This window comes from Babylonia areolata, chromosome 33 (genome assembly GCF_041734735.1).
Source record: "Babylonia areolata isolate BAREFJ2019XMU chromosome 33, ASM4173473v1, whole genome shotgun sequence".
Taxonomy (NCBI): domain Eukaryota; kingdom Metazoa; phylum Mollusca; class Gastropoda; order Neogastropoda; family Buccinidae; genus Babylonia; species Babylonia areolata.
This window is the reverse complement of record NC_134908.1, coordinates 11,693,322-11,700,302: the sequence shown is the minus strand read 5'-3', so window position 1 is coordinate 11,700,302 and position 6,981 is coordinate 11,693,322. Positions and strand designations below refer to the sequence as shown.

At 53.8% G+C, this 6,981-nt stretch overlaps 1 protein-coding gene across 1 annotated transcript in view; it reads left to right on the top strand.

Moving 5' to 3' along the window:
- The first annotated feature begins 289 nt into the window (after positions 1–289).
- LOC143277076 (CD151 antigen-like) overlaps positions 290–6,981 on the top strand; it is a 43,675-nt gene continuing 36,983 nt past the window's right edge. Inside the window, exon 1 of the mRNA XM_076581815.1 lies at positions 290–422. The gene's annotated coding sequence lies outside the window, so the exon portion shown is untranslated. The remainder of the gene's footprint in view (positions 423–6,981) is intronic.

Genomic DNA, 6,981 nt, shown 5'->3' with positions numbered 1-6,981 from the left:
GTGTGTGTGTGTGTGTGTGTGTGTGTGTTTGTTTGTGCGCTCGTGTATGTCCCATTCAGTCAGTCAGTCAGTCAGTCAGTCATTCAGTCAGTCAGTCATTCAGTCAGTCATTCAGTCAGTCAGTCAGTCATACTTATCAGACAACACATCGTGGTCGGCAAACGTCGATTTTTTGAGGAGGACCAAAGTATACGGGGGTGAATAACAAGGCTTACACCGGCCACCCATCCCTCCTCCAGATATCGACAACACCTTCGCGCCAGCAGCAGAGGACTTCGAGCAGCTGTAGCAGCAACAGCAGACACACCTGTAGCAGCAACAGCAGACACACCTGCCGAAGACAGGCATCCACCTGTGTGTACAGCGGTTGAACCTGTCAATCACCAGTACAGTCACTGTTGCCGCTTCAGCCACGGGTCGAGGTTTGGGTGTGGTGTGGTGTGGTGTGTGATGAGGTGTTGTGTGGTGTGGTGTTGTGTGGTGTGATGTGATGTGGTGTGGTGCGGTGTGATGTGTTGTGGTGCGGTGCGGTGTGGTGTGGTGTGGTGCGGTGCGGTGCGGTGTGGTGTGGTGTGGTGTGATGTGATGTGGTGTGGTGCGGTGTGATGTGTTGTGGTGCGGTGCGGTGTGGTGTGGTGTGGTGCGGTGCGGTGTGGTGCGGTGTGATGTGATGTGGTGTGGTGCGGTGTGATGTGTTGTGGTGCGGTGCGGTGTGGTGTGGTGTGGTGCGGTGCGGTGTGGTGTGGTGTGGTGTGGTGCGGTGTGATGTGGTGTGGTGTGGTGCGGTGTGATGTGTTGTGGTGCGGTGCGGTGTGGTGTGGTGTGGTGCGGTGTTGTGTGATGTGATGTGGTGTGGTGCGGTGTGATGTGGTGCGGTGCGGTGTGGTGTGGTGCAGTGTTGTGTGTTGTGGTGTGATGTGATGTGGTGTGTGGTGTGATGTGGTGCGGTGTTGTGTGGTGCGGTGTTGTGTGGTGTGATGTGGTGCGGTGTTGTGTGGTGTGGTGTGATGTGTTGTGGTGCGGTGTTGTGTGGTGTGATGTGGTGCGGTGTTGTGTGGTGTGGTGTGATGTGGTGTGGTGCGGTGTTGTGTGGTGCGGTGTTGTGTGTTGTGGTGTGATGTGGTGTGGTGCGGTGTGATGTGTTGTGGTGCGGTGTTGTGTGGTGCGGTGTTGTGTGTTGTGGTGTGATGTGATGTGGTGTGTGGTGTGATGTGGTGCGGTGTTGTGTGGTGTGATGTGGTGCGGTGTTGTGTGGTGCGGTGTTGTGTGGTGTGGTGTGATGTGATGTGGTGCGGTGTGGTGTGGTGTGATGTGGTGCGGTGTTGTGTGGTGTGGTGTGATGTGGTGTGGTGCGGTGTTGTGTGGTGTGGTGTGGTGCGGTGTGGTGTGGTGTGATGTGGTGCGGTGTTGTGTGTTGTGGTGTGATGTGGTGTGGTGCGGTGTTGTGTGGTGTGGTGTGATGTGGTGTGGTGCGGTGTTGTGTGGTGTGGTGCGGTGTTGTGTGGTGCGGTGTTGTGTGGTGCGGTGTTGTGTGGTGTGGTGTGATGTGTTGTGGTGCGGTGTTGTGTGGTGTGATGTGGTGCGGTGTTGTGTGGTGTGGTGTGGTGTGATGTGGTGCGGTGTTGTGTGGTGTGGTGCGGTGTTGTGTGGTGTGGTGTGGTGTGATGTGGTGCGGTGTTGTGTGGTGTGGTGTGGTGTGATGTGGTGCGGTGTTGTGTGGTGTGATGTGGTGCGGTGTTGTGTGGTGTGATGTGTTGTGGTGTGGTGCGGTGTTGTGTGGTGTGGTGCGGTGTTGTGTGGTGTGTTGTGGTGTGGTGCGGTGTTGTGTGGTGTGATGTGGTGTGGTGCGGTGTTGTGTGGTGTGGTGTGGTGCGGTGTGGTGTGGTGTGATGTGGTGCGGTGTTGTGTGGTGTGGTGTGGTGTGGTGCGGTGTTGTGTGGTGTGATGTGGTGTGGTGCGGTGTTGTGTGGTGTGATGTGGTGTGGTGCGGTGTTGTGTGGTGTGGTGTGGTGCGGTGTGGTGTTGTGTGATGTGGTGTGGTGCGGTGTTGTGTGGTGTGGTGTGGTGCGGTGTGGTGTGGTGTGATGTGGTGCGGTGTTGTGTGGTGTGGTGTGATGTGGTGTGGTGCGGTGTTGTGTGGTGTGGTGCGGTGTGGTGTGGTGTGATGTGGTGTGATGTGGTGCGGTGTTGTGTGGTGTGGTGTGGTGCGGTGTGGTGCGGTGTGGTGTGGTGTGATGTGGTGCGGTGTTGTGTGGTGTGGTGTGGTGCGGTGTGGTGTGGTGTGGTGTGGTGTGGTGCGGTGTGGTGTGGTGTGGTGTGGTGTGGTGCGGTGTAGTGCGGTGTAGTGTGGTGCGGTGTTGTGTGGTGTGGTGTGATGTGGTGTGATGCGGTGTTGTGTGGTGTGGTGTGGTGCGGTGTGGTGTGGTGTGATGTGGTGTGATGTGGTGCGGTGTTGTGTGGTGTGGTGTGGTGCGGTGTGGTGCGGTGTGGTGTGGTGTGATGTGGTGCGGTGTTGTGTGGTGTGGTGTGGTGCGGTGTGGTGTGGTGTGGTGTGGTGTGGTGCGGTGTGGTGTGGTGTGGTGTGGTGTGGTGCGGTGTGGTGCGGTGTAGTGTGGTGTGATGTGGTGCGGTGTTGTGTGGTGTGGTGTGATGTGTTGTGTTGTGGTGCGGTGTTGTGTGGTGTGGTGTAGTGTGGTGTTGTGCTGCGTGGCGTGGCGTGGTGTGGTGTAGTGTGGTGTAGTGTGGTGTGGTGTAGTGTGGTGTGGCGCGGCGTAGTGTGGTGTGGTGTTGTGCAGCGTGGTGTGGTGCGGTGAGGTGTGGTGCAGTGTGGTGTTGTGTTTTGCAGTGTGATGTAGTGTGGTATGGTGTGTGGTGGTGTGTTGTGATGTGGTGCGTTGTGTGGTGTGGTTTTGTGTTGTACAGTGCAGTGTGGTGTGGTGTGGCGTGGTGCGGTGTTGTGTGGTGTGGCGTGGTGTGGTGTGGTGTTGTTCTGGTGTTGTGTGGTGTGATGTGGTGTGGTGTGATGCGGTGTTGTGTGGTGTGATGTGGTGTTGTGTGGTGTGACGTGGTGTAGTGTTGTGTGGCGTGGTGTTGTGTGGTGTGGTGTGGCTTAGTGTTGTGTGGTGTGTGGTGTGGTGTGGTGTGGTGTGGTGTTGTGCGGTGTGGTGTGGTGTGGCGTGGTGTGGTGTGGTGTGGCGTGGTGTGGTGTGGTGTGGTGTGGTGCGGTGTTGTGTGGTGCGGTGTTGTGTGGTGTGGTGTGATGTGATGTGGTGCGGTGTGGTGTGGTGTGATGTGGTGCGGTGTTGTGTGGTGTGCTGTGATGTGGTGTGGTGCGGTGTTGTGTGGTGTGGTGTGGTGCGGTGTGGTGTGGTGTGATGTGGTGCGGTGTTGTGTGTTGTGGTGTGATGTGGTGTGGTGCGGTGTTGTGTGGTGTGGTGTGATGTGGTGTGGTGCGGTGTTGTGTGGTGTGGTGCGGTGTTGTGTGGTGCGGTGTTGTGTGGTGTGGTGTGATGTGTTGTGGTGCGGTGTTGTGTGGTGTGATGTGGTGCGGTGTTGTGTGGTGTGGTGTGGTGTTGTGTGGTGTGGTGCGGTGTGGTGTGGTGTGATGTGGTGTGATGTGGTGCGGTGTTGTGTGGTGTGGTGTGGTGCGGTGTGGTGCGGTGTGGTGTGGTGTGATGTGGTGCGGTGTTGTGTGGTGTGGTGTGGTGCGGTGTGGTGTGGTGTGGTGTGGTGTGGTGCGGTGTGGTGTGGTGTGGTGTGGTGTGGTGTGGTGCGGTGTAGTGCGGTGTAGTGTGGTGCGGTGTTGTGTGGTGTGGTGTGATGTGGTGTGATGCGGTGTTGTGTGGTGTGGTGTGGTGCGGTGTGGTGTGGTGTGATGTGGTGTGGTGCGGTGTTGTGTGGTGTGGTGCGGTGTTGTGTGGTGCGGTGTGGTGCGGTGTGGTGTGGTGTGATGTGGTGCGGTGTTGTGTGGTGTGGTGTGGTGCGGTGTGGTGTGGTGTGGTGTGGTGTGGTGCGGTGTGGTGTGGTGTGGTGCGGTGTGGTGCGGTGTAGTGTGGTGTGATGTGGTGCGGTGTTGTGTGGTGTGGTGTGATGTGTTGTGTTGTGGTGCGGTGTTGTGTGGTGTGGTGTAGTGTGGTGTTGTGCTGCGTGGCGTGGCGTGGTGTGGTGTAGTGTGTTGTAGTGTGGTGTGGTGTAGTGTGGTGTGGCGCGGTGTAGTGTGGTGTGGTGTTGTGCAGCGTGGTGTGGTGCGGTGAGGTGTGGTGCAGTGTGGTGTTGTGTTTTGCAGTGTGATGTAGTGTGGTATGGTGTGTGGTGGTGTGTTGTGATGTGGTGCGTTGTGTGGTGTGGTTTTGTGTTGTACAGTGCAGTGTGGTGTGGTGTGGCGTGGTGCGGTGTTGTGTGGTGTGGCGTGGTGTGGTGTGGTGTTGTTCTGGTGTTGTGTGGTGTGATGTGGTGTGGTGTGATGCGGTGTTGTGTGGTGTGATGTGGTGTTGTGTGGTGTGACGTGGTGTAGTGTTGTGTGGCGTGGTGTTGTGTGGTGTGGTGTGGCTTAGTGTTGTGTGGTGTGTGGTGTGGTGTGGTGTGGTGTGGTGTTGTGCGGTGTGGTGTGGTGTGGCGTGGTGTGGTGTGGTGTGGCGTAGTGTGGTGTGGTGTGGCGTGGTGTGGTGTGGTGTGGTGTTGTGTGGTGTGGTGTGGTGTGGTGTGGCTTAGTGTTGTGTGGTGTGGTGTGGTGTGGTGTGGTGTTGTGCGGTGTGGTGTGGTGTGGTGTGGTGTGGCGTAGTGTGGTGTGGTGTGGCGTGGTGTGGTATACTGTGTCTCGTGTTGTGTCCCGTCGAATTGCATCATATCGTATCGAGCCCCAAGTCGCGTCTTTCGCGGTGTATTGTATTGTATTGTCGAGTATTACTGTTTTGTCACAACAAATTTCTCTGTGTGAAATTCGGGTTGCTCTCCAACAGGGACTTCGCGTCGCTGCACTGAGAGCGCCACCCCCCTTTTTTGTATGTTTTCTGCCTGCAGTTTCATTTGTTCTCTGATGGGAAATATGGTCAGGACAGTCTGATGGGAAATATGGTCAGGACAGATGCATTTCGCTGTCTGAAATGTAGCTGCACTCTCTTTACTCCCCCCCCCCCTTTCCCTCTCTCCGCCACTGTCTCTGTTTCTCTCCGTCAGTGTCTCTGTTTCTCTCTGTTTCTCTCCGTCAGTGTCTCTGTTTCTCTCTGTTTCTCTCTGTTTCTCTCCGTCAGTGCCTCTGTTTCTCTCTGTTTCTCTCCGTCAGTGCCTCTGTTTCTCTCTGTTTCTCTCCGTCAGTGCCTCTGTTTCTCTCTGTTTCTCTCCGTCAGTGTCTCTGTTTCTGTTTCTCTCTGTTTCTCTCCGTCAGTGCCTCTGTTTCTCTCCGTCAGTGCCTCTGTTTCTCTCTGTTTCTCTCCGTCAGTGTCTCTGTTTCTCTCTGTTTCTCTCCGTCAGTGCCTCTGTTTCTCTCTGTTTCTCTCCGTCAGTGTCTCTGTTTCCCTCCGTCAGTGTCTCTGTTTCTCTCTGTTTCTCTCCGTCAGTGTCTCTGTTTCTCTCTGTTTCTCTCCGTCAGTGTCTCTGTTTCTCTCTGTTTCTCTCCGTCAGTGTCTCTGTTTCTCTCCGTCAGTGTCTCTGTTTCCCTCCGTCAGTGTCTCTGTTTCTGTTTCTCTCCGTCAGTGTCTCTGTTTCTCTCCGTCAGTGTCTCTGTTTCTGTTTCTCTCCGTCAGTGTCTCTGTTTCTGTTTCTCTCTGTTTCTCTCCGTCAGTGTCTCTGTTTCTCTCCGTCAGTGTCTCTGTTTCTGTTTCTCTCTGTTTCTCTCCGTCAGTGTCTCTGTTTCTCTCCGTCAGTGTCTCTGTTTCTCTCTGTTTCTCTCCGTCAGTGTCTCTGTTTCTCTCCGTCAGTGTCTCTGTTTCTCTCTGTTTCTCTCCGTCAGTGTCTCTGTTTCTCTCTGTTTCTCTCCGTCAGTGTCTCTCTCTGTTTCTCTCCGTCATTCTCTCTCTGTTTCTGTTTCTCTCCGTCATTCTCTCTGTTTCTCTCCGTCATTCTCTCTCTGTTTCTCTCCGTCATTCTCTCTGTTTCTCTCCGTCATTCTCTCTGTTTCTCTCCGTCATTGTCTCTGTTTCTCTCCGTCATTGTCTCTCTGTTTCTCTCCGTCATTCTCTCTGTTTCTCTCCGTCATTCTCTCTCTGTTTCTCTCCGTCATTCTCTCTCTGTTTCTCTCCGTCATTCTCTCTGTTTCTCTCCGTCATTCTCTCTCTGTTTCTCTCCGTCATTCTCTCTGTTTCTCTCCGTCATTCTCTCTGTTTCTCTCCGTCATTATCTCTGTTTCTCTCCGTCATTGTCTCTCTGTTTCTCTCCGTCATTCTCTCTGTTTCTCTCCGTCATTCTCTCTCTGTTTCTCTCCGTCATTCTCTCTCTGTTTCTCTCCGTCATTCTCTCTATTTCTCTCCGTCATTGTCTCTGTTTCTCTCCGTCATTCTCTCTGTTTCTCTCCGTCATTGTCTCTCTGTTTCTCTCCGTCATTCTCTCTGTTTCTCTCCGTCATTCTCTCTCTGTTTCTCTCCGTCATTCTCTCTCTGTTTCTCTCCGTCATTCTCTCTCTGTTTCTCTCTGTTTTTCCCTGTCTCTCTCTGCCTCTTTCTTCTGTGTGGGTATTGTCACAGGACAGCACTATATCCTTTTTATTTTTGATTATTATTATTATTATTATTATTATTATCATTATGATTGTTTCATTTTTACCTACCATTCTTCTTCTTCTGCGGACGTAGGTTGCAACTCACATTCATTCGCATGTATGAATAGGCTTTTACGTGTGGGACAGTTTTTATCCTGCCATGTGGGCACTAATACTTCGTTTTCGGGGGTGTGAATGCTGTGTGTGCTGTTTTCATTCGTGAATCACGGGGACACGGGGATTCCGGGATCTTTCACTCATTACGAGCATAGTAGATTTTCTGCAAACGA